Source organism: Phyllobates terribilis, unplaced genomic scaffold (assembly GCF_046119375.1).
Source record: "Phyllobates terribilis strain yellow unplaced genomic scaffold, ASM4611937v1 Scaffold_5__5_contigs__length_657084704, whole genome shotgun sequence".
Classification (NCBI taxonomy): Eukaryota; Metazoa; Chordata; class Amphibia; order Anura; family Dendrobatidae; genus Phyllobates; species Phyllobates terribilis.
The window spans coordinates 655,351,572-655,377,153 of NW_027362765.1; the positions used below are offsets into that span (position 1 = coordinate 655,351,572).

Below are 25,582 nucleotides of genomic sequence, written 5' to 3' on the forward strand. Positions count from 1 at the left end.
ACATATTAGGCAAGCATTTTGGAGCTTTCACCTAAATAACTACAGGTGGTGAGATAAGCTGCACAATATAATTGACCTTTCAGTATATTGTTGCACACACACCATCTATTTAGCAAATGCCCTTGTTATGAACAGCAGCCTTTTAAACTCACCTGAGCTAACAGGTATGTGCGCTGGTTACTCTGCTGCGCTTAAGATTTCTTTTTTGGTTTGCTACAATGCCTTTTCTGAAACGTTGTCTCCTTCTGCTGGAACACTGACTTCTTTCATTTAATGCCTGCAGACTATAAAAGAGAACCCAACCCAAAAAGTTTGGTTGATTAGTCTGTGGCATTCTGTTAAACTGTTGCTTATGGCGGTCTCTGTGAGCTTCTCAGCGACATTCAGCCAGCCAGGTATCCTGCCTGCAGTAGATGGAATGTGGCAATGGAACGCTGGCTGCGCGTGTCATAATAGGCTCTGAGCCTTTATATACCTGTGCACAGCAGCAGCCACCTTCAGTCTGCTGCTGGACAGCCAGCAGCAGCAGCAGCAGGAGAGGTATGTAATCAGGAGCCCTCCTGCTAAGGGTAGACAGCTGCTCGTTCCACCCCACCCCCCGCCTTAATTGGTTCTCCTCCCTTCCAACGGTGTTGAGGCGGGTGGGAACAGCAGGGGGTGAAGGTGCTGTGTTTAAAGAGGTGGAGTTATGCAGATCTAAAACGCGTGGATTGCAGCAGCAGCAAGCCGAAAAGTGCAGGCATGTAAGGGATCTAGAGGTTGACAACATGTCTTCTTAACGGGAGTCCAGGAGCTCATCTCCACAAATGGACTTTTCAGGATCCTTGGGTGGCTCCGTAGTTTGAAACCAATTCTGGTTATCGCTTCTCGGCCTTTTGGCTAAGATCAAGTGTAGTATCTGTTCTTATCAGTTTAATATCTGATACGTCCCCTATCTGGGGACCATATATTAAATGGATTTTTAGAACAGGGAGATGGAAAAAGAGCTTGCTCTGTCCACTCCACGCATTGACCTGGTATTGCAGTATCTCCAGGACCGGTGCACCCCTTCTTTAATGCAGTTTCTAAAATCAGAAAGAATTGAATTCAATGTTTTTTGTTCATTTTGCTTGTTTGTCGGATTTTGGGATGGACTCTTTGGCTTTGCTTTTCTTCTCCTCATTGGATTTTTCATGTTCAAAGTTGCAGAAGCCAGATTACAAGCTCATTTTGGTTCAACTTCAGCAACTGTGCATTGCATTGCCATGTAATGTGATGCAATGCTATCTTTCTAGCTCTCCCTTTTTACTTCCTTTTGGATAAACAGACATATTAGGCAAGCATTTTGGAGCTTTCACCTAAATAACTACAGGTGGTGAGATAAGCTGCACAATATAATTGACCTTTCAGTATATTGTTGCACACACACCATCTATTTAGCAAATGCCCTTGTTATCAACAGCAGCCTTTTAAACTCACCTGAGCTAACAGGTATGTGCGCTGGTTACTCTGCTGCGCTTAAAATTTCTTTTTTGGTTTGCTACAATGCCTTTTCTGAAACGTTGTCTCCTTCTGCTGGAACACTGACTTCTTTCATTTAATGCCTGCAGACTATAAAAGAGAACCCAACCCACAAAGTTTGGTTGATTAGTCTGTGGCATTCTGTTAAACTGTTGCTTATGGCGGTCTCTGTGAGCTTCTCAGCGACATTCAGCCAGCCAGGTATCCTGCCTGCAGTAGATGGAATGTGGCAATGGAACGCTGGCTGCGCGTGTCATAATAGGCTCTGAGCCTTTATATACCTGTGCACAGCAGCAGCCACCTTCAGTCTGCTGCTGGACAGCCAGCAGCAGCAGCAGCAGGAGAGGTATGTAATCAGGAGCCCTCCTGCTAAGGGTAGACAGCTGCTCGTTTCACCCCACCCCCCGCCTTAATTGGTTCTCCTCCCTTCCAACGGTGTTGAGGCGGGTGGGAACAGCAGGGGGTGAAGGTGCTGTGTTTAAAGAGGTGGAGTTATGCAGATCTAAAACGCGTGGATTGCAGCAGCAGCAAGACGAAAAGTGCAGGCATGTAAGGGATCTAGAGGTTGACAACATGTCTTCTTAACGGGAGTCCAGGAGCTCATCTCCACAAATGGACTTTTCAGGATCCTTGGGTGGCTCCGTAGTTTGAAACCAATTCTGGTTATCGCTTCTCGGCCTTTTGGCTAAGATCAAGTGTAGTATCTGTTCTTATCAGTTTAATATCTGATACGTCCCCTATCTGGGGACCATATATTAAATGGATTTTTAGAACAGGGAGATGGAAAAAGAGCTTGCTCTGTCCACTCCACGCATTGACCTGGTATTGCAGTATCTCCAGGACCGGTGCACCCCTTCTTTAATGCAGTTTCTAAAATCAGAAAGAATTGAATTCAATGTTTTTTGTTCATTTTGCTTGTTTGTCGGATTTTGGGATGGACTCTTTGGCTTTGCTTTTCTTCTCCTCATTGGATTTTTCATGTTCAAAGTTGCAGAAGCCAGATTACAAGCTCATTTTGGTTCAACTTCAGCAACTGTGCATTGCATTGCCATGTAATGTGATGCAATGCTATCTTTCTAGCTCTCCCTTTTTACTTCCTTTTGGATAAACAGACATATTAGGCAAGCATTTTGGAGCTTTCACCTAAATAACTACAGGTGGTGAGATAAGCTGCACAATATAATTGACCTTTCAGTATATTGTTGCACACACACCATCTATTTAGCAAATGCCCTTGTTATCAACAGCAGCCTTTTAAACTCACCTGAGCTAACAGGTATGTGCGCTGGTTACTCTGCTGCGCTTAAAATTTCTTTTTTGGTTTACTACAATGCCTTTTCTGAAACGTTGTCTCCTTCTGCTGGAACACTGACTTCTTTCATTTAATGCCTGCAGACTATAAAAGAGAACCCAACCCAAAAAGTTTGGTTGATTAGTCTGTGGCATTCTGTTAAACTGTTGCTTATGGCGGTCTCTGTGAGCTTCTCAGCGACATTCAGCCAGCCAGGTATCCTGCCTGCAGTAGATGGAATGTGGCAATGGAACGCTGGCTGCGCGTGTCATAATAGGCTCTGAGCCTTTATATACCTGTGCACAGCAGCAGCCACCTTCAGTCTGCTGCTGGACAGCCAGCAGCAGCAGCAGCAGGAGAGGTATGTAATCAGGAGCCCTCCTGCTAAGGGTAGACAGCTGCTCGTTCCACCCCACCCCCCGCCTTAATTGGTTCTCCTCCCTTCCAACGGTGTTGAGGCGGGTGGGAACAGCAGGGGGTGAAGGTGCTGTGTTTAAACAGGTGGAGTTATGCAGATCTAAAACGCGTGGATTGCAGCAGCAGCAAGCCGAAAAGTGCAGGCATGTAAGGGATCTAGAGGTTGACAACATGTCTTCTTAACGGGAGTCCAGGAGCTCATCTCCACAAATGGACTTTTCAGGATCCTTGGGTGGCTCCGTAGTTTGAAACCAATTCTGGTTATCGCTTCTCGGCCTTTTGGCTAAGATCAAGTGTAGTATCTGTTCTTATCAGTTTAATATCTGATACGTCCCCTATCTGGGGACCATATATTAAATGGATTTTTAGAACAGGGAGATGGAAAAAGAGCTTGCTCTGTCCACTCCACGCATTGACCTGGTATTGCAGTATCTCCAGGACCGGTGCACCCCTTCTTTAATGCAGTTTCTAAAATCAGAAAGAATTGAATTCAATGTTTTTTGTTCATTTTGCTTGTTTGTCGGATTTTGGGATGGACTCTTTGGCTTTGCTTTTCTTCTCCTCATTGGATTTTTCATGTTCAAAGTTGCAGAAGCCAGATTACAAGCTCATTTTGGTTCAACTTCAGCAACTGTGCATTGCATTGCCATGTAATGTGATGCAATGCTATCTTTCTAGCTCTCCCTTTTTACTTCCTTTTGGATAAACAGACATATTAGGCAAGCATTTTGGAGCTTTCACCTAAATAACTACAGGTGGTGAGATAAGCTGCACAATATAATTGACCTTTCAGTATATTGTTGCACACACACCATCTATTTAGCAAATGCCCTTGTTATCAACAGCAGCCTTTTAAACTCACCTGAGCTAACAGGTATGTGCGCTGGTTACTCTGCTGCGCTTAAAATTTCTTTTTTGGTTTGCTACAATGCCTTTTCTGAAACGTTGTCTCCTTCTGCTGGAACACTGACTTCTTTCATTTAATGCCTGCAGACTATAAAAGAGAACCCAACCCAAAAAGTTTGGTTGATTAGTCTGTGGCATTCTGTTAAACTGTTGCTTATGGCGGTCTCTGTGAGCTTCTCAGCGACATTCAGCCAGCCAGGTATCCTGCCTGCAGTAGATGGAATGTGGCAATGGAACGCTGGCTGCGCGTGTCATAATAGGCTCTGAGCCTTTATATACCTGTGCACAGCAGCAGCCACCTTCAGTCTGCTGCTGGACAGCCAGCAGCAGCAGCAGCAGGAGAGGTATGTAATCAGGAGCCCTCCTGCTAAGGGTAGACAGCTGCTCGTTCCACCCCACCCCCCGCCTTAATTGGTTCTCCTCCCTTCCAACGGTGTTGAGGCGGGTGGGAACAGCAGGGGGTGAAGGTGCTGTGTTTAAAGAGGTGGAGTTATGCAGATCTAAAACGCGTGGATTGCAGCAGCAGCAAGCCGAAAAGTGCAGGCATGTAAGGGATCTAGAGGTTGACAACATGTCTTCTTAACGGGAGTCCAGGAGCTCATCTCCACAAATGGACTTTTCAGGATCCTTGGGTGGCTCCGTAGTTTGAAACCAATTCTGGTTATCGCTTCTCGGCCTTTTGGCTAAGATCAAGTGTAGTATCTGTTCTTATCAGTTTAATATCTGATACGTCCCCTATCTGGGGACCATATATTAAATGGATTTTTAGAACAGGGAGATGGAAAAAGAGCTTGCTCTGTCCACTCCACGCATTGACCTGGTATTGCAGTATCTCCAGGACCGGTGCACCCCTTCTTTAATGCAGTTTCTAAAATCAGAAAGAATTGAATTCAATGTTTTTTGTTCATTTTGCTTGTTTGTCGGATTTTGGGATGGACTCTTTGGCTTTGCTTTTCTTCTCCTCATTGGATTTTTCATGTTCAAAGTTGCAGAAGCCAGATTACAAGCTCATTTTGGTTCAACTTCAGCAACTGTGCATTGCATTGCCATGTAATGTGATGCAATGCTATCTTTCTAGCTCTCCCTTTTTACTTCCTTTTGGATAAACAGACATATTAGGCAAGCATTTTGGAGCTTTCACCTAAATAACTACAGGTGGTGAGATAAGCTGCACAATATAATTGACCTTTCAGTATATTGTTGCACACACACCATCTATTTAGCAAATGCCCTTGTTATCAACAGCAGCCTTTTAAACTCACCTGAGCTAACAGGTATGTGCGCTGGTTACTCTGCTGCGCTTAAAATTTCTTTTTTGGTTTGCTACAATGCCTTTTCTGAAACGTTGTCTCCTTCTGCTGGAACACTGACTTCTTTCATTTAATGCCAGCAGACTATAAAAGAGAACCCAACCCAAAAAGTTTGGTTGATTAGTCTGTGGCATTCTGTTAAACTGTTGCTTATGGCGGTCTCTGTGAGCTTCTCAGCGACATTCAGCCAGCCAGGTATCCTGCCTGCAGTAGATGGAATGTGGCAATGGAACGCTGGCTGCGCGTGTCATAATAGGCTCTGAGCCTTTATATACCTGTGCACAGCAGCAGCCACCTTCAGTCTGCTGCTGGACAGCCAGCAGCAGCAGCAGCAGGAGAGGTATGTAATCAGGAGCCCTCCTGCTAAGGGTAGACAGCTGCTCGTTCCACCCCACCCCCCGCCTTAATTGGTTCTCCTCCCTTCCAACGGTGTTGAGGCGGGTGGGAACAGCAGGGGGTGAAGGTGCTGTGTTTAAAGAGGTGGAGTTATGCAGATCTAAAACGCGTGGATTGCAGCAGCAGCAAGCCGAAAAGTGCAGGCATGTAAGGGATCTAGAGGTTGACAACATGTCTTCTTAACGGGAGTCCAGGAGCTCATCTCCACAAATGGACTTTTCAGGATCCTTGGGTGGCTCCGTAGTTTGAAACCAATTCTGGTTATCGCTTCTCGGCCTTTTGGCTAAGATCAAGTGTAGTATCTGTTCTTATCAGTTTAATATCTGATATGTCCCCTATCTGGGGACCATATATTAAATGGATTTTTAGAACAGAGAGATGGAAAAAGAGCTTGCTCTGTCCACTCCACGCATTGACCTGGTATTGCAGTATCTCCAGGACCGGTGCACCCCTTCTTTAATGCAGTTTCTAAAATCAGAAAGAATTGAATTCAATGTTTTTTGTTCATTTTGCTTGTTTGTCGGATTTTGGGATGGACTCTTTGGCTTTGCTTTTCTTCTCCTCATTGGATTTTTCATGTTCAAAGTTGCAGAAGCCAGATTACAAGCTCATTTTGGTTCAACTTCAGCAACTGTGCATTGCATTGCCATGTAATGTGATGCAATGCTATCTTTCTAGCTCTCCCTTTTTACTTCCTTTTGGATAAACAGACATATTAGGCAAGCATTTTGGAGCTTTCACCTAAATAACTACAGGTGGTGAGATAAGCTGCACAATATAATTGACCTTTCAGTATATTGTTGCACACACACCATCTATTTAGCAAATGCCCTTGTTATCAACAGCAGCCTTTTAAACTCACCTGAGCTAACAGGTATGTGCGCTGGTTACTCTGCTGCGCTTAAAATTTCTTTTTTGGTTTGCTACAATGCCTTTTCTGAAACGTTGTCTCCTTCTGCTGGAACACTGACTTCTTTCATTTAATGCCTGCAGACTATAAAAGAGAACCCAACCCAAAAAGTTTGGTTGATTAGTCTGTGGCATTCTGTTAAACTGTTGCTTATGGCGGTCTCTGTGAGCTTCTCAGCGACATTCAGCCAGCCAGGTATCCTGCCTGCAGTAGATGGAATGTGGCAATGGAACGCTGGCTGCGCGTGTCATAATAGGCTCTGAGCCTTTATATACCTGTGCACAGCAGCAGCCACCTTCAGTCTGCTGCTGGACAGCCAGCAGCAGCAGCAGCAGGAGAGGTATGTAATCAGGAGCCCTCCTGCTAAGGGTAGACAGCTGCTCGTTCCACCCCACCCCCCGCCTTAATTGGTTCTCCTCCCTTCCAACGGTGTTGAGGCGGGTGGGAACAGCAGGGGGTGAAGGTGCTGTGTTTAAAGAGGTGGAGTTATGCAGATCTAAAACGCGTGGATTGCAGCAGCAGCAAGCCGAAAAGTGCAGGCATGTAAGGGATCTAGAGGTTGACAACATGTCTTCTTAACGGGAGTCCAGGAGCTCATCTCCACAAATGGACTTTTCAGGATCCTTGGGTGGCTCTGTAGTTTGAAACCAATTCTGGTTATCGCTTCTCGGCCTTTTGGCTAAGATCAAGTGTAGTATCTGTTCTTATCAGTTTAATATCTGATACGTCCCCTATCTGGGGACCATATATTAAATGGATTTTTAGAACAGGGAGATGGAAAAAGAGCTTGCTCTGTCCACTCCACGCATTGACCTGGTATTGCAGTATCTCCAGGACCGGTGCACCCCTTCTTTAATGCAGTTTCTAAAATCAGAAAGAATTGAATTCAATGTTTTTTGTTCATTTTGCTTGTTTGTCGGATTTTGGGATGGACTCTTTGGCTTTGCTTTTCTTCTCCTCATTGGATTTTTCATGTTCAAAGTTGCAGAAGCCAGATTACAAGCTCATTTTGGTTCAACTTCAGCAACTGTGCATTGCATTGCCATGTAATGTGATGCAATGCTATCTTTCTAGCTCTCCCTTTTTACTTCCTTTTGGATAAACAGACATATTAGGCAAGCATTTTGGAGCTTTCACCTAAATAACTACAGGTGGTGAGATAAGCTGCACAATATAATTGACCTTTCAGTATATTGTTGCACACACACCATCTATTTAGCAAATGCCCTTGTTATCAACAGCAGCCTTTTAAACTCACCTGAGCTAACAGGTATGTGCGCTGGTTACTCTGCTGCGCTTAAAATTTCTTTTTTGGTTTGCTACAATGCCTTTTCTGAAACGTTGTCTCCTTCTGCTGGAACACTGACTTCTTTCATTTAATGCCTGCAGACTATAAAAGAGAACCCAACCCAAAAAGTTTGGTTGATTAGTCTGTGGCATTCTGTTAAACTGTTGCTTATGGCGGTCTCTGTGAGCTTCTCAGCGACATTCAGCCAGCCAGGTATCCTGCCTGCAGTAGATGGAATGTGGCAATGGAACGCTGGCTGCGCGTGTCATAATAGGCTCTGAGCCTTTATATACCTGTGCACAGCAGCAGCCACCTTCAGTCTGCTGCTGGACAGCCAGCAGCAGCAGCAGCAGCAGGAGAGGTATGTAATCAGGAGCCCTCCTGCTAAGGGTAGACAGCTGCTCGTTCCACCCCACCCCCCGCCTTAATTGGTTCTCCTCCCTTCCAACGGTGTTGAGGCGGGTGGGAACAGCAGGGGGTGAAGGTGCTGTGTTTAAAGAGGTGGAGTTATGCAGATCTAAAACGCGTGGATTGCAGCAGCAGCAAGCCGAAAAGTGCAGGCATGTAAGGGATCTAGAGGTTGACAACATGTCTTCTTAACGGGAGTCCAGGAGCTCATCTCCACAAATGGACTTTTCAGGATCCTTGGGTGGCTCCGTAGTTTGAAACCAATTCTGGTTATCGCTTCTCGGCCTTTTGGCTGCGATCGTATGACTGTACCTTGATTGGTGCGAGTCTCCTGGAGGAATCCGGACCCTTTTGTGGAGGATTTTCTGCTTTTTCCTGTGGTATTCCATACCGACAGAATCCAAGATGTCTTTTGTGAAGAACACCATCCGTTTGTCCGTGGATCCATCTGACCAGAACAAGAACAACGTGGTTTTCATTGTCCAAGACATCGTTGAAGGCAAAGCTGGAGCAAGACGTTCTGAGATCTTCAGTGTCAACGAATTTTCACGTCAAGGTAATTATGACGTTACCTTTATGGACCAGGATGTTTGCCTTAATGTCTTTGAATGGCTCCGTGGTCACTCTAGTGACCCCTGCTTGGAAGGAGTTAGATGGGAACCTTTGTTTGGTCTGCAAGAAAAGGAGGTGACTGTGACTGTCTATAACCCTTTTACAGACCCTGAGCTGCTGGAGTGCTTCCTCTCTCGCTACTGTGAATATGTGCGGAAGGGAGTGAAGCAAGTCAATTGTCTAGGAATCTTTAACTGTCAGTATAAATTCCGTGTGAAATTGAAAAGGGATCCTGACAGTGTGGGGGGCTTTAGACACCCTCCATCAAATTTTTCCGTTGCAGGCCATAGAGGTTTCCTCTTTTACCCAGGCCAGCCCATGTTTTGCCGTAGATGCTTTTCTTTCGGACATACCATGGTAACATGCCTTAAAGGGCAGTGTTGCCGAAATTGCAGAAAGGAGGGGCATATGGCCAACCAGTGTCCAGAGGCCAAGTCCTGTGATGTCTGTGGGAGTAGTGATCACATGTATAAGGACTGTCCTATGAGTGCACCTAGACGTTCTGATAAAGAACAGAAGGAGGAGGAGCTGGAGAGGAGGCAGATGGCAAGCGCACTGAAAGTGCTGGAAAGATTGGAGAGGGAGGAGAGAGAGGGAAGGAGGCGGGAAACTGGTAGAGCCTCTCCCTCTACGGCGCCAGAGGAGGTGTCCCTGAGGCCATGTTCTTCTTCTGCTGAAGAAATGAGGAAGAAGCGGAGGGAAGAAAAGGAGTTCTGGAGGGAAGTGGCAAAGGTGGAGAAAAAGGCAGTGTCTGCGAGAATATCTAGGAAAGTGGTGGAAGCAGAGCTGCCTGAGATGATGACTTTTGGAGAGGCAATGGACGCAACAGGATGTGAAGTGCAAATCTCGGAACCCGACAGTCCTGAACACCCTTCGGGTCCTGAAAACATTGAAGATTTTTCTTCGGAGGATGATAGGGGTGCAAAGAAGAGTCGTAGGGAGGATGGTGGGGGCAGTGATGATGCAGATTTTAGTGAGCCTCAGAGGAAGATCAGAACTGCCAGAATGAGGAGTGTGGCTGGTGAAGCCAGCGGGTCGGAAACCAGCTGTTCTGTTCTGATGGCGGAGGAGGATAGTGGTGGTGCTGGATAGTGTCACCATATAATATTGTAAATGTTTTTTCTTTTTGTCCTCTTGTGAGCTTTGGTTTAGGCCAAAGGCTATTTCTTTGTGTAATTGGTGAAGGAGTAGAAGTATTATGGGATTTACCATAGTGTCCCAAAACGTAAGAGTGTTTAAAAGTAAAGTAAGAAGAGCTGCTATTTTTGAGTTTTTAGCTATGCAAAATGCATCTATTTTTTGTTTACAAGAATGTGGGGTAGTGGATGGTGTGAAAGGGGATGAATGGTCTTATGGAGCGTCTGTGTGGTCGGGGAGTGCATGTAATAAGAATGATGGTGTGGGTATTTTGGTTAAAGGAAGGGAGGTTGTTTTGAGTGATTATTTGGTTATTGAGGTGGGGAGATGTATCCTTGCTAATTTTGTATACAAGAATGTAAAGTTTTGTGTTATTAATGTTTATGCGCCAGTTGAAAAAAATGAGCGCAAAAATTTATTTGAAAAAATTAAGCTTTTTGTTCCAGGAAGAATACCTGTGGTAATTGTGGGTGATATGAACTGTGATGTGGGGAGAGTGAATGTGGATGTGTCTGGGAAAGCATTATTGGAGTTAGTGAATGATTTTGGGTTGTGTGATATGCAGCGCGTGTGTAACATGAATCCTTTGTTGAACACTTTCTTTTCTGAGAGTGGTAGGGTACAATCCAGATTGGATTATTGTTTTATTTCTAAAAATATGGTTTCTGTTAATTATAGGCAGGAAAACGTTCTTTTTTCAGATCATGTGTGTATGTTGTGTGAGTTGGATATAAAAGTTGATGGAGTGTTTGGGAGAGGATTGTGGAAGTTAAATGAAAGGCGGTATGAAGAATGGTGTAAGCATAAAAATGAGTTTAGGAATGTTTGTGAGTGGTGGGACTGGGTGAAGAAACAAACAAAAATGTTCTTTAAAAATTTAGGATACAAGTATGCAGCAATTAAAAGAGAGAGTTTTGTTAAACTGAACGCGCGGTTGAGCGTTTTGTATAAGTTAAGGGAAGGAGGAGTTGAGGTGGAGGAGGATATTTTAGAGGTAAAAAAGGAGATTAGTGAGTTTTTGTTGGAGAGAGGGAGAAGCATAGTGTTTAGGGCAAAGATTGATAAGATGGAGCAGGATGAGAAATGTTCTCGGTTTTTCTTTAAAAAAGTTTTTGGAAAGAAACAGAGTATGAGCGTGGTGTATGGAGCAGATGGAAGTGAGGTGAGTGGAGAGGATATGTGTGAAGAGGTGGCTAAGTTTTATGAGGATCTGTATGCAGTGAAACAGAGGGATGAATGTTTGGAGAATGATGTTTTGAGTGTGTTAGAGAGTAAGTTGAGTGAAGCAGAAAGAGAGAGAGTGATGGGTGAGGTGACTGGTGATGAGGTATGGAAGGTTATGTGTAGTATGGCTTTGAATAAGACGCCGGGGGAGGATGGCCTCCCAGTAGAATTTTATCGTGTGATGTGGGGTGTGATTGGAAAGGACTTTGTGGATGTATGTAAGTATATGTGGGGAAACATGGAGGTGACTGAGAGTATGCGTGCAGGTTTGGTTGTGTTAATTCCTAAGAAAGGGGATTTGAAAAGTCTGAGGAATTGGAGGCCAATAACGTTACTTAATTGTGATTATAAAATCTATGCAAAACTTATGGCTAATAGGATGCGTGATGTGATAGAGAGTGTGATTGGGGATGAGCAGTGTTGTGCGGTACCTGGGAGGCGGATTCATGAGTGTGTGTGTATGTTAAGAGATTGTCTATGGGATTGCATGGGTCGTAAGAAGAGTGTATTTTTGTTAAGTTTGGATTTTGAAAAGGCTTATGATAGGTTGTCGCATGGTTTTTTGTTCAGAGTGTTGTTAAAAATGGGTTTTCCGGCTGATTTTGTTGGGCGAGTGAGAAGTTTGTATGCGGGTGTTTATAGCTGTGTTTTAATGAATGGGTATGTGGGTAGGAAAGTGAATGTGTTTTCGGGTGTGCGACAGGGGTGTCCTTTGTCCCCTGTAGCATTTATTTGTGCAATTGAGCCATTGTTGTGTATGCTGAGGAAAGATAAGGTAATTCGTGGTGTGCAAGTGCCGGGAGGTGGAGGAAAAGAATGGAAGGTGAGTGGTTATATGGATGACGTGTGTGTATTATGTGATTCTGAATGTTCGGTGAGGCGGGTGAAGTTGTTAGTGTCTATTTTTTGTGGTGCATCTGCGTTTAAAGTGAATTGGGAAAAGAGTGAGTGTAAGGGTTTTGGAGGCGGAAGTTTAAGTAGGGATGTAGGTGTGAATGTAGTGAATGGACCTATTAAAGTTTTGGGTGTGAAATTTTCAGAGAGTTTGGATGGGAAAGAAAGTTGGGATGATGCGAAAGGAAAAGTTGAGCAGAAGTTGAATTTTTGGAAATTGAGGAGTTTATCCTTTTTTGGGAAGATTTTAATTGTTAAGAGTGTGGTGTTGCCAATATTTTTATATATTGCGGTAGTATTTCCACCAGGATATATGTGTATGAGAAGCTTGAATAGAATTTTATTTGTTTTTTTTGTGGAACTCGAAAATGGAGAGAGCTAGGAGAGAAATTTTGGTTAAAAGAGTGGAAAAAGGTGGTTTGGGTTTTCCGAATTTGGACGTGTTTTTTGGTGTGAATATCGTTGTGTTTGTTTTGAAAGTGATTAGGGCGGATGGAAAGTTTTCATCTATGTGTAGGTATTTATTTGGAGCGTATTTGTTTCGTTTAAAGTGGCAAGAAAGGGATTTGCGATGTCCGATTGCTTTTGAGGTGCCTGTATGGTATGTGTGGGTTTATAAGTTTTTGGTGAGGTATGAACTGTGTGATGCAGATGTGAGATTGCTGGAGAATAAGAAGGCTGTGTATAGGATGATTGAATGTAGAGAGGTAGAATGTGGAATAAATATGGTTAGGGGTGGTGATGTGCAGAAGGTTTGGAAGAAAGTGCGGATGAGTGGTATGACCAACAAACAGAGTGAAGTTGTGTGGCAGTCTTTACATGGAGTATTACCTGTGAGAGAATTTCAGAGGAATAGAGGTTTGGTGAGGAGTGAAATGTGTCCAAGAAATGGCTGTGGTGGAAGGGAAAGTGTGTTGCATGTTTTTTGGAATTGCCAGTATGCTAGAGATGTGATTGGGAGAATGGGGCCTTTGTGTAAAGAATTGTGTGGTGTGAATTTGTTGTCTTTTGAGTTGTTTATGTTTGGTTTGGGAATATGTGATGGGACGAAGGAAAGAGTCTTGTGGTTGATGCTTGCATGTATAAAGGAAGTGTTATGGGATGTGAGGAATGTGTATGTGTTTAAAAGGAAGGAAATTGCTGTAAAGGATAGTGTGAAGGTGATTTTGGGGAAGATGTATGTGTGTTTCCTATGGGACAAAAAGAGGAGAGGGGAAGTGGATGCGGAGGGAATATGGAAATTTAAAAAGTGGAGATATATTGTTAGTACCTCTTGATTTTTGTTATTGTTGTTTTGAAATATGAAATAAATATTTCCGATGATGATGGGGACAGCAAGTTGCGTATTGGATTTGACGCAGCTGTTTTGATGGAATTTTCCTTTGTCTGGTTTCCATAGACTGTGGAATTTCCTCGTCTGAGGAGAAAAAAAAAAAAAAAAAAAAAATCTGTTCTTATCAGTTTAATATCTGATACGTCCCCTATCTGGGGACCATATATTAAATGGATTTTTAGAACAGGGAGATGGAAAAAGAGCTTGCTCTGTCCACTCCACGCATTGACCTGGTATTGCAGTATCTCCAGGACCGGTGCACCCCTTCTTTAATGCAGTTTCTAAAATCAGAAAGAATTGAATTCAATGTTTTTTGTTCATTTTGCTTGTTTGTCGGATTTTGGGATGGACTCTTTGGCTTTGCTTTTCTTCTCCTCATTGGATTTTTCATGTTCAAAGTTGCAGAAGCCAGATTACAAGCTCATTTTGGTTCAACTTCAGCAACTGTGCATTGCATTGCCATGTAATGTGATGCAATGCTATCTTTCTAGCTCTCCCTTTTTACTTCTTTTTGGATAAACAGACATATTAGGCAAGCATTTTGGAGCTTTCACCTAAATAACTACAGGTGGTGAGATAAGCTGCACAATATAATTGACCTTTCAGTATATTGTTGCACACACACCATCTATTTAGCAAATGCCCTTGTTATCAACAGCAGCCTTTTAAACTCACCTGAGCTAACAGGTATGTGCGCTGGTTACTCTGCTGCGCTTAAAATTTCTTTTTTGGTTTGCTACAATGCCTTTTCTGAAACGTTGTCTCCTTCTGCTGGAACACTGACTTCTTTCATTTAATGCCTGCAGACTATAAAAGAGAACCAACCCAAAAAGTTTGGTTGATTAGTCTGTGGCATTCTGTTAAACTGTTGCTTATGGCGGTCTCTGTGAGCTTGTCAGCGACATTCAGCCAGCCAGGTATCCTGCCTGCAGTAGATGGAATGTGGCAATGGAACGCTGGCTGCGCGTGTCATAATAGGCTCTGAGCCTTTATATACCTGTGCACAGCAGCAGCCACCTTCAGTCTGCTGCTGGACAGCCAGCAGCAGCAGCAGCAGGAGAGGTATGTAATCAGGAGCCCTCCTGCTAAGGGTAGACAGCTGCTCGTTCCACCCCACCCCCCGCCTTAATTAGTTCTCCTCCCTTCCAACGGTGTTGAGGCGGGTGGGAACAGCAGGGGGTGAAGGTGCTGTGTTTAAAGAGGTGGAGTTATGCAGATCTAAAACGCGTGGATTGCAGCAGCAGCAAGCCGAAAAGTGCAGGCATGTAAGGGATCTAGAGGTTGACAACATGTCTTCTTAACGGGAGTCCAGGAGCTCATCTCCACAAATGGACTTTTCAGGATCCTTGGGTGGCTCCGTAGTTTGAAACCAATTCTGGTTATCGCTTCTCGGCCTTTTGGCTAAGATCAAGTGTAGTATCTGTTCTTATCAGTTTAATATCTGATACGTCCCCTATCTGGGGACCATATATTAAATGGATTTTTAGAACAGGGAGATGGAAAAAGAGCTTGCTCTGTCCACTCCACGCATTGACCTGGTATTGCAGTATCTCCAGGACCGGTGCACCCCTTCTTTAATGCAGTTTCTAAAATCAGAAAGAATTGAATTCAATGTTTTTTGTTCATTTTGCTTGTTTGTCGGATTTTGGGATGGACTCTTTGGCTTTGCTTTTCTTCTCCTCATTGGATTTTTCATGTTCAAAGTTGCAGAAGCCAGATTACAAGCTCATTTTGGTTCAACTTCAGCAACTGTGCATTGCATTGCCATGTAATGTGATGCAATGCTATCTTTCTAGCTCTCCCTTTTTACTTCCTTTTGGATAAACAGACATATTAGGCAAGCATTTTGGAGCTTTCACCTAAATAACTACAGGTGGTGAGATAAGCTGCACAACATAATTGACCTTTCAGTATATTGTTGCACACACACCATCTATTTAGCAAATGCCCTTGTTATCAACAGCAGCCTTTTAAACTCACCTGAGCTAACAGGTATGTGCGCTGGTTACTCTGCTGCGCTTAAAATTTCTTTTTTGGTTTGCTACAATGCCTTTTCTGAAACGTTGTCTCCTTCTGCTGGAACACTGACTTCTTTCATTTAATGCCTGCAGACTATAAAAGAGAACCCAACCCAAAAAGTTTGGTTGATTAGTCTGTGGCATTCTGTTAAACTGTTGCTTATGGCGGTCTCTGTGAGCTTCTCAGCGACATTCAGCCAGCCAGGTATCCTGCCTGCAGTAGATGGAATGTGGCAATGGAACGCTGGCTGCGCGTGTCATAATAGGCTCTGAGCCTTTATATACCTGTGCACAGCAGCAGCCACCTTCAGTCTGCTGCTGGACAGCCAGCAGCAGCAGCAGCAGGAGAGGTATGTAATCAGGAGCCCTCCTGCTAAGGGTAGACAGCTGCTCGTTCCACCCCACCCCCCGCCTTAATTGGTTCTCCTCCCTTCCAACGGTGTTGAGGCGGGTGGGAACAGCAGGGGGTGAAGGTGCTGTGTTTAAAGAGGTGGAGTTATGCAGATCTAAAACGCGTGGATTGCAGCAGCAGCAAGCCGAAAAGTGCAGGCATGTAAGGGATCTAGAGGTTGACAACATGTCTTCTTAACGGGAGTCCAGGAGCTCATCTCCACAAATGGACTTTTCAGGATCCTTGGGTGGCTCCGTAGTTTGAAACCAATTCTGGTTATCGCTTCTCGGCCTTTTGGCTAAGATCAAGTGTAGTATCTGTTCTTTTAAAAACACAAGAGCTACGATCTACACTTGACGAGAGCGATCGAACTCGGAAGGAGAAGAGCTTCGGAGCCCAGCTGACATCGGAGAACGAAGGCGGATATCGGTGGGAGGAAGAAGCTCTAAAGAATCCAGAAGAAGACGAAGACTCGGAGAAGAATCGGGCTGTCCTGTGGAATCTTCGAGGAAGAAAATCATCGAGACAAAGACCTTTCGGGGAATTTGTCCAGAACACGACGGGAGAAGAATCTGCATAGCTCCACCCATTCCGGGAAGAGTTCCAGATCCAGCTCCAAGAAGTAACTGCAGGAGGAAAGCCATGGCAAGCGCTGCGAGGAAGTCCGAAAAGAAGAGCCTGGAGCTGGGGACAGCCAGGAGGGCCCAGCCAGGAGCCGATTCTGACCCCAAGGACTCTGCCTCCACGACTGGCCAGCAGAAGGGACCCCAGAAGCCCCGCCACGAAGCTCCAGCCCTGGAGCCATGGATGCGGCAGACGGTGGCCCTGAAGCTGAAGGAAGTGGATGGGAGGGTGCCGGACATGTCCTCGGACGTGTTCTGCCAGAAGATGATGCTGGATCGAGGCTTCTCCAGGTCGGACACCCTCAGCATCCAGACCTTCTTGACGGGGATCTTCTTCGTCACCTTCGCCACTGTGAACACCTGCAGGAGGTTCTGGGAAATGGTAAGCGCAAAAGGACCGGATAATTCTTTCTCTGCCTTTACAGGTAGCTGCCCTATCCAGAGGGATGAAAGGAGGATCACGGTCTCCATGCGCAACCCGCACACCCCAGGCCAAGACATCTGTACCTTCCTGAGACGCTTCTGTTTGGTTGTGAAGGAACCCTCTCACATCCTGAATGGACTCGGCTTCTGGACAGGTAAGTGGTCTGTGACCGTTAGACTTCACAGGGACCTGGCATACTCAGACGGACTTCGGCACCTGCCCCCGACATTCTCCCTGGGCAACTCCTACGGCCTCATCTATTACCCGGACATGCCGCGGAACTGCAGGAGATGCGGCAAGAACGGCCACGAGATGAAGGACTGCAAGGAGGATGCCTGCAGGATTTGTCGAGTGACGGGACACAGCTCGAAGGACTGCCCGAAGAAGACGTCCTGCAACCTGTGTGGGCTGGCGGCTCATCTGTACAAGGATTGCCCCAGGCGTGAGAGATCCTGGGCATCGGTGGTTGCGACGACCCCAGCTACGGAGGACAAGGCCCCGACGACCAGGCCTGTGAAGGTCAAGGACGCGACGACCAAGGCCCCAGCGGCCAAGGCCGCGACGACCAAGGCCAAAGCGGTCAAGGAGTCGGTGGCCAAAGCCCCAGCGACGGTCCCAGCAGCTCCGAAGCAGAAGAAAAAGTCAAAGGAGGGTAAGAGTTCTGTCACCCCTCTCTCGATCCCTCCCCCTGCCACCCCCGTCCAATCCCCCCCCACCCCGGCCACCCCTGCTGAGGATTCCACTTCCTCTTCCTCCTTCCCCTACTCCTCAGCAGGTGTCCTTTCCCCTGCCCCGGCAGCCACTCTCCCTCCCCAGACCATGGTAGCGGTGGAATTAACCTTTCCTCCACCCGCCGCTATCTATTCCGAGGAGGATTTTCCCCTTCTTGTCTCCCCAGTTCCAACCCGGGGAAAGAGGAAGGTGGAGGACAGCCCTGCTACTGAATCCTCCAAAAAGAAGATTCTGGATTTCGTAGGCGAAAAGGAGGATACCCTCCCTGAGCCAGAAGAGATGGAGCACATGGTTGAGACCCTGGTGGCCGAGCCAGAAGAGGAGGAACTGGTGGTCGCCGAGATCGAGGCCGCGCTGCTTGACCAGATGGAGGAAGAGGGCCTGCTGGTGATCCCGTCACCAGCAGTCAACACCGACGAGGGACCACCCGACCGGAGTGGTAACTAAGGTGTATTGCCTGCGCTAACTTTTTCTTTTTTCCCTACATGATGGCTAATATTAACTTATTTTCCATTAATGTCAGGAGCATCAAGGACAAGTTCAGACGTCAGACTATTTATGCCTTCCTTACTTCCCAGTTGTGTGATGTTTATATGTTGCAGGAATGTTCCCTTCCCTCCTCTAGGTCCTTCAAACATCTGGCCAGGGAGTGGTCCCACGGTCCATCCTACTGGTCCGGTGGGGGTGACTGCAAGTCTGTGGGGGTCGCAATTCTGATCAGGGGGGGCGCATTCACGCTTGAGTCCGTCCAGGAGCTCATCTGCGGCAGGGCTCTTGTTGTAGATGGCAACTGGGCGGGAGAACCTGTCAGGTTCATCAACGTGTATGCGTCCCCACTGAAGAATGAGCGTTTGGAGCTTTTCCAGACCCTGCGGCTTCAGCTTGCCACCACCAGGACCTTAGTGATGGCCGGGGATTTCAACTGCCCCATCGAGGAGGACGGTCGTAGTTCTGGCACATCTGCCAAGTTGGACATCACGTCCAAGCTGCTCATCGAGATGGTAACCGAGGCCTCTCTTCAGGACGTGGTGGGCTCCATGGGGAGAGGCTCCACGAACTATTCGTGGAGCCGACCCGATGGCTCACTCCGCTCCAGGATTGACTTTGTGTTCACCTCTCGGGCAGTCAGGCAGAGTAGGCACTCGATGGTCTCCTGCTTCTTCTCCGACCACAGAGCCATTCACTTACAAGGTGTCCTCGGCGACGGTTTTCCGTCCGGCCCCGGCTCCTGGAAGCTGAATTGTGCTCTGCTGGCTCAGGATGAAGTCGTGGAGGAGCTGAGAGCAGCCTACGCAATGTGGCAGTCCTACAAGGGTAGCTTCCAAACAGTCTCTGATTGGTGGGAATATGTTAAACTTGAGTTTCGCTGTTTCTTTCAGGCCAAGGGTCGACAACAGGCGTGTGAGAAGAGGAGGGACTTCAGAGGGCTGCAGCGCGAGCTGCGGTCGCTGCAGGACCTTCTTCACTGCGGCTGGGACGTGAGGGAGGAGCTGGAGGAGACCAAGAAGAGCCTGAAAAGGCACTTTGAGGAGGAGTCCAAGCGAATCATCTTCCGTTCCAAAGTGGAGAATCTGGAGAAGGGTGAGAAATGTAACTCATTCTTTTTCAGGAAACTTCATGCCGGTCACACGCCCCTGAACGAGCTGCGAGACGAGAGCGGAAACATGCGACGTGGGAAGGAGGACGTGATGAGGGTCGTCAGCGACTTCTACAGCGAACTCTACTCCCACAAGACTACCGACCCCGACGCTGCTGATAATTTCCTGTCAGGTATCACTAACCATCTTGATCCTGCAGGCACGGCAGCCTTGGACAAACCTCTGATGGTGGGCGAATTGCTCTCTGCCGCTAAATCCTTTAGGACCGGCAGGACCCCGGGCAGTGATGGTCTTCCAGCGGAGCTCTATGTAGCGCTGGGAGACCTCATCTGTCCGGACCTGTTGGACCTGTACGAGGAGATGGTGGTGGAGGGTAGAATGCCTCCATCTTTGAGGGAAGGAATGGTCACGATCCTGTACAAGCGGAAGGGAGAGAGGTGCGACCTGAGGAATTGTCGTCCCATCACTCTGCTCAACGTGGACTACAAGATCCTGGCCAAGACGATGGCGACACGACTTAAGACGGTCATCGGACGGATCATCCACCCGGACCAGACCTGCGGCATCCCTGGACGTCGCATCGCAGACAGCCTCGCTCTCGTGCGGGACACGGTCGAGTACATCAAGGTCCGCCGCGCACACACGGCCCTGGTCTCCTTGGATCAGGAGAAGGCCTTCGACCGGGTTTCCCACGAGTTCATGGGCCGAGCTCTGCACCGGTTAGGTTTGGGTAACATGTTTTGTTCGTATGTCCGTCTGATGTATTTTGATATCCACAGCTCGGTGTTGGTGAACGGCTGGAAGACTGACCCCTTCCCTGTCCTCTCTGGGGTCAGACAAGGCTGCCCTCTATCACCTCTTCTTTTTGTTTGTGTTATAGAACTCTTCGCAGAGGCTATCCGGCAGAATGGAGAGATCAGAGGGATCACCGCACCGGGTCCGGGACGACACGAGGTCAAGTGCTCGCTCTACATGGACGACGTCACCGTCTTCTGCGCTGATCGTGGTTCAGTCGACGCCCTCGTCCAGACGTGTGAGAGGTTCGGCCGGGCTTCAGGGGCCAAAGTCAACTGCAGGAAGTCGGAAGCCATGCTCTTCAGGGATTGGCAGCCGGCCTCCTCCGCCCCCTTCCCCTTCAACATTCAACCGATTTCCTCAAGGTGCTGGGAGTCTGGTTCGGGAAGGAAGGAGCGGCCCTCAAGTCCTGGCAAGAACGCTTGGCCAAGGTGAAGCAACGGATCGGACTCTGGAGCCTCAGACACCTCACTTGTGAGGGTAAGGCACTCATCCTGCGTAATGAGGTCCTGCCCGTCTTGCAGTACACGGCGCAGGCCTGGCCCCCACACGTCACTGTGTGCAGGGCCATTACCAGGACAGTGTTTCACTTTGTCTGGGGATCCAAGATGGACAGAGTCAGGCGGGCCGTCATGTACAAGGAGCCTCGCAAGGGTGGGAAGGGCGTTCCAGATATCCCCACCCTCCTGCGATCCTCTTTTGTGTGTGATTGTGTCCGCCGGACTTTGCAAGTCAAGAATGGCTCCGCGGGCAGGTCCATGTCTCGCTTCTTCCTGCTTCCTCTTTGGAGGCGACTCGGCTGGGACAAGTGGGACAGCTCCTTCCCCTACAACTGGACGACGCCATGGTTCTACGGAGACGTCGTTCGATTTGTGGGGGAGCATCAACTGGAGGGACTCAAGCCCGACTTGTGGAAGCCCAAAACTATCCACAAGCTAATCAGAGCCAAGGATGACGTGGAGAACATCACAGGACTTCACCAGGACACGCTGGAGACTGTGTGGACAAATGTGTCGTCTGACAGGCTGACCAACGGGCACAAGGACTTGTCGTGGATGGCGATTCAGGGCGGACTGCCCGTCCGGTCATTCATGCATGCCCGGAACCTGTGCAAGACCCGGTACTGCCCAAGGTGCCCCTTCGTGGAGGAAACATCTTTGCACACTTTTTGGGACTGCGGATTTGCACAGCGCCTATTGACTGCACTTGAGGACGACCTGAGGAACTCTGTCCCCAGGGCGAGCCTATCGCACCATTCTGTGCTTTACGGACTCTTCCCTGGGGTTCATACTGTCGGAGCCATCCAGGAGGCTTGGCGCCTTATGAACTGCTTCAAGGATGCCGTTTGGGTCGCCAGGAACCGGCTCATCTTGAGGAGGGAGAGGATGTCCATCCAGGTCTGCCGCAGGCTGATCCACAGCCTGCTCAGAGACTATTCCATCATGGACGGTCCGGAGGACGAGGACGAGGACTAAACCCCTCCTCCCCCTCTCCCCTTATGTGTCTTGTCTTTCAATAAAGCTTCGGGCCTGTGATTTTCCCCTCCCCATCCCCTTTTTCCCAATCCCCATCCCTTATCACGGTTCGTCGTACTGTATTGATTGACATGCTTTTTCTTTCAGATTGAGTGTTTTGTGTAGCATAGGGGTGTGATGTGTCTAGTTAGTGCGTCGTATCCTCATGCTATGTAAATATGATGTAGAATTCTGTGTGTACTGGGCTGCGGCACTGTACACTGTCTGTTAACTTATTTTTTGTGCTAATAAAAGATATATTCAATCAAAAAAATCTGTTCTTATCAGTTTAATATCTGATACGTCCCCTATCTGGGGACCATATATTAAATGGATTTTTAGAACAGGGAGATGGAAAAAGAGCTTGCTCTGTCCACTCCACGCATTGACCTGGTATTGCAGTATCTCCAGGACCGGTGCACCCCTTCTTTAATGCAGTTTCTAAAATCAGAAAGAATTGAATTCAATGTTTTTGGTTCATTTTGCTTGTTTGTCGGATTTTGGGATGGACTCTTTGGCTTTGCTTTTCTTCTCCTCATTGGATTTTTCATGTTCAAAGTTGCAGAAGCCAGATTACAAGCTCATTTTGGTTCAACTTCAGCAACTGTGCATTGCATTGCCATGTAATGTGATGCAATGCTATCTTTCTAGCTCTCCCTTTTTACTTCCTTTTGGATAAACAGACATATTAGGCAAGCATTTTGGAGCTTTCACCTAAATAACTACAGGTGGTGAGATAAGCTGCACAATATAATTGACCTTTCAGTATATTGTTGCACACACACCATCTATTTAGCAAATGCCCTTGTTATCAACAGCAGCCTTTTAAACTCACCTGAGCTAACAGGTATGTGCGCTGGTTACTCTGCTGCGCTTAAAATTTCTTTTTTGGTTTGCTACAATGCCTTTTCTGAAACGTTGTCTCCTTCTGCTGGAACACTGACTTCTTTCATTTAATGCCTGCAGACTATAAAAGAGAACCCAACCCAAAAAGTTTGGTTGATTAGTCTGTGGCATTCTGTTAAACTGTTGCTTATGGCGGTCTCTGTGAGCTTCTCAGCGACATTCAGCCAGCCAGGTATCCTGCCTGCAGTAGATGGAATGTGGCAATGGAACGCTGGCTGCGCGTGTCATAATAGGCTCTGAGCCTTTATATACCTGTGCACAGCAGCAGCCACCTTCAGTCTGCTGCTGGACAGCCAGCAGCAGCAGCAGCAGGAGAGGTATGTAATCAGGAGCCCTCCTGCTAAGGGTAGACAGCTGCTCGTTCCACCCCACCCCCCGCCTTAATTGGTTCTCCTCCCTTCCAACGGTGTTGAGGCGGGTGGGAACAGCAGGGGGTTAAGGTGCTGTGTTTAAAGAGGTGGAGTTATGCAGATCTAAAACGCGTGGATTGCAGCAGCAGCAAGCCGAAAAGTGCAGGCATGCAAGGGATCTAGAGGTTGACAACATGTCTTCTTAACGGGAGTCCAGGAGCTCATCTCCACAAATGGACTTTTCAGGATCCTTGGGTGGCTCCGTAGTTTGAAACCAATTCTGGTTATCGCTTCTCGGCCTTTTGGCTAAGATCAAGTGTAGTATCTGTTCTTATCAGTTTAATATCTGATACGTCCCCTATCTGGGGACCATATATTAAATGGATTTTTAGAACAGGGAGATGGAAAAAGAGCTTGCTCTGTCCACTCCACGCATTGACCTGGTATTGCAGTATCTCCAGGACCGGTGCACCCCTTCTTTAATGCAGTTTCTAAAATCAGAAAGAATTGAATTCAATGTTTTTTGTTCATTTTGCTTGTTTGTCGGATTTTGGGATGGACTCTTTGGCTTTGCTTTTCTTCTCCTCATTGGATTTTTCATGTTCAAAGTTGCAGAAGCCAGATTACAAGCTCATTTTGGTTCAACTTCAGCAACTGTGCATTGCATTGCCATGTAATGTGATGCAATGCTATCTTTCTAGCTCTCCCTTTTTACTTCCTTTTGGATAAACAGACATATTAGGCAAGCATTTTGGAGCTTTCACCTAAATAACTACAGGTGGTGAGATAAGCTGCACAATATAATTGACCTTTCAGTATATTGTTGCACACACACCATCTATTTAGCAAATGCCCTTGTTATCAACAGCAGCCTTTTAAACTCACCTGAGCTAACAGGTATGTGCGCTGGTTACTCTGCTGCGCTTAAAATTTCTTTTTTGGTTTGCTACAATGCCTTTTCTGAAACGTTGTCTCCTTCTGCTGGAACACTGACTTCTTTCATTTAATGCCTGCAGACTATAAAAGAGAACCCAACCCAAAAAGTTTGGTTGATTAGTCTGTGGCATTCTGTTAAACTGTTGCTTATGGCGGTCTCTGTGAGCTTCTCAGCGACATTCAGCCAGCCAGGTATCCTGCCTGCAGTAGATGGAATGTGGCAATGGAACGCTGGCTGCGCGTGTCATAATAGGCTCTGAGCCTTTATATACCTGTGCACAGCAGCAGCCACCTTCAGTCTGCTGCTGGACAGCCAGCAGCAGCAGCAGCAGGAGAGGTATGTAATCAGGAGCCCTCCTGCTAAGGGTAGACAGCTGCTCGTTCCACCCCACCCCCCGCCTTAATTGGTTCTCCTCCCTTCCAACGGTGTTGAGGCGGGTGGGAACAGCAGGGGGTGAAGGTGCTGTGTTTAAAGAGGTGGAGTTATGCAGATCTAAAACGCGTGGATTGCAGCAGCAGCAAGCCGAAAAGTGCAGGCATGTAAGGGATCTAGAGGTTGACAACATGTCTTCTTAACGGGAGTCCAGGAGCTCATCTCCACAAATGGACTTTTCAGGATCCTTGGGTGGCTCCGTAGTTTGAAACCAATTCTGGTTATCGCTTCTCGGCCTTTTGGCTAAGATCAAGTGTAGTATCTGTTCTTATCAGTTTAATATCTGATACGTCCCCTATCTGGGGACCATATATTAAATGGATTTTTAGAACAGGGAGATGGAAAAAGAGCTTGCTCTGTCCACTCCACGCATTGACCTGGTATTGCAGTATCTCCAGGACCGGTGCACCCCTTCTTTAATGCAGTTTCTAAAATCAGAAAGAATTGAATTCAATGTTTTTTGTTCATTTTGCTTGTTTGTCGGATTTTGGGATGGACTCTTTGGCTTTGCTTTTCTTCTCCTCATTGGATTTTTCATGTTCAAAGTTGCAGAAGCCAGATTACAAGCTCATTTTGGTTCAACTTCAGCAACTGTGCATTGCATTGCCATGTAATGTGATGCAATGCTATCTTTCTAGCTCTCCCTTTTTACTTCCTTTTGGATAAACAGACATATTAGGCAAGCATTTTGGAGCTTTCACCTAAATAACTACAGGTGGTGAGATAAGCTGCACAATATAATTGACCTTTCAGTATATTGTTGCACACACACCATCTATTTAGCAAATGCCCTTGTTATCAACAGCAGCCTTTTAAACTCACCTGAGCTAACAGGTATGTGCGCTGGTTACTCTGCTGCGCTTAAAATTTCTTTTTTGGTTTGCTACAATGCCTTTTCTGAAACGTTGTCTCCTTCTGCTGGAACACTGACTTCTTTCATTTAATGCCTGCAGACTATAAAAGAGAACCCAACCCAAAAAGTTTGGTTGATTAGTCTGTGGCATTCTGTTAAACTGTTGCTTATGGCGGTCTCTGTGAGCTTCTCAGCGACATTCAGCCAGCCAGGTATCCTGCCTGCAGTAGATGGAATGTGGCAATGGAACGCTGGCTGCGCGTGTCATAATAGGCTCTGAGCCTTTATATACCTGTGCACAGCAGCAGCCACCTTCAGTCTGCTGCTGGACAGCCAGCAGCAGCAGCAGCAGGAGAGGTATGTAATCAGGAGCCCTCCTGCTA

General features: G+C 46.8%; 11 non-coding genes and 1 pseudogene across 11 annotated transcripts; all 12 read left to right on the forward strand.

Moving 5' to 3' along the window:
* Nucleotides 1–859: 859 nt before the first annotated feature.
* On the forward strand, nucleotides 860–1,050 carry LOC141149230 (U2 spliceosomal RNA). The gene has a single exon (XR_012245537.1). It is a non-coding gene; the product is annotated as a U2 spliceosomal RNA (small nuclear RNA).
* A 1,115-nt stretch (nucleotides 1,051–2,165) lies between these two features.
* LOC141149231 (U2 spliceosomal RNA) lies at nucleotides 2,166–2,356 on the forward strand. Its single transcript, XR_012245538.1, has one exon. It is a non-coding gene; the product is annotated as a U2 spliceosomal RNA (small nuclear RNA).
* A 1,115-nt stretch (nucleotides 2,357–3,471) lies between these two features.
* LOC141149232 (U2 spliceosomal RNA) lies at nucleotides 3,472–3,662 on the forward strand. The gene has a single exon (XR_012245539.1). It is a non-coding gene; the product is annotated as a U2 spliceosomal RNA (small nuclear RNA).
* A 1,115-nt stretch (nucleotides 3,663–4,777) lies between these two features.
* On the forward strand, nucleotides 4,778–4,968 carry LOC141149233 (U2 spliceosomal RNA). The gene has a single exon (XR_012245540.1). It is a non-coding gene; the product is annotated as a U2 spliceosomal RNA (small nuclear RNA).
* A 1,115-nt stretch (nucleotides 4,969–6,083) lies between these two features.
* Nucleotides 6,084–6,274, forward strand: LOC141149866 (U2 spliceosomal RNA). The gene has a single exon (XR_012246148.1). It is a non-coding gene; the product is annotated as a U2 spliceosomal RNA (small nuclear RNA).
* Nucleotides 6,275–7,389: 1,115 nt separating this feature from the next.
* Nucleotides 7,390–7,580, forward strand: LOC141149234 (U2 spliceosomal RNA). The gene has a single exon (XR_012245541.1). It is a non-coding gene; the product is annotated as a U2 spliceosomal RNA (small nuclear RNA).
* A 6,120-nt stretch (nucleotides 7,581–13,700) lies between these two features.
* On the forward strand, nucleotides 13,701–13,893 carry LOC141150644 (U2 spliceosomal RNA). Its single transcript, XR_012246789.1, has one exon. It is a non-coding gene; the product is annotated as a U2 spliceosomal RNA (small nuclear RNA).
* Nucleotides 13,894–15,007: 1,114 nt separating this feature from the next.
* On the forward strand, nucleotides 15,008–15,198 carry LOC141149235 (U2 spliceosomal RNA). The gene has a single exon (XR_012245542.1). It is a non-coding gene; the product is annotated as a U2 spliceosomal RNA (small nuclear RNA).
* A 1,115-nt stretch (nucleotides 15,199–16,313) lies between these two features.
* Nucleotides 16,314–16,391, forward strand: LOC141151001 (U2 spliceosomal RNA; annotated as a pseudogene).
* Nucleotides 16,392–21,954: 5,563 nt separating this feature from the next.
* Nucleotides 21,955–22,148, forward strand: LOC141150278 (U2 spliceosomal RNA). Its single transcript, XR_012246535.1, has one exon. It is a non-coding gene; the product is annotated as a U2 spliceosomal RNA (small nuclear RNA).
* Nucleotides 22,149–23,263: 1,115 nt separating this feature from the next.
* Nucleotides 23,264–23,454, forward strand: LOC141149237 (U2 spliceosomal RNA). The gene has a single exon (XR_012245544.1). It is a non-coding gene; the product is annotated as a U2 spliceosomal RNA (small nuclear RNA).
* Nucleotides 23,455–24,569: 1,115 nt separating this feature from the next.
* On the forward strand, nucleotides 24,570–24,760 carry LOC141149238 (U2 spliceosomal RNA). Its single transcript, XR_012245545.1, has one exon. It is a non-coding gene; the product is annotated as a U2 spliceosomal RNA (small nuclear RNA).
* Nucleotides 24,761–25,582: the final 822 nt, after the last annotated feature.